Source organism: Leptonychotes weddellii, chromosome 5 (assembly GCF_054177405.1).
Source record: "Leptonychotes weddellii isolate Sample4059 chromosome 5, ASM5417740v2, whole genome shotgun sequence".
NCBI lineage: Eukaryota > Metazoa > Chordata > Mammalia > Carnivora > Phocidae > Leptonychotes > Leptonychotes weddellii.
In genome coordinates, this window is record NC_138373.1 from 40,419,213 (window position 1) to 40,419,437 (window position 225).

The following is a 225-nucleotide window of genomic DNA, read 5'->3' on the forward strand; positions in this document are numbered from 1 at the left end:
ATCCCGGGACTCCAGGACCATGACCTGAGCCGAAGGCAGTCGCCCAACCAACTGAGCCACCCAGGCGCCCCGACAGGTATTTCTTAAATATCTTAGAAAGCAGGTATTTCCTAATTAGCTTATTTTGTAAATTTTTCTCCATTCTGTTGCTTGATTTCAATATTGCAGAAAAGTTTTAAGTTTTTATATATTCAGAAATATATACTCTGAGAGTGGTCCCTCTCT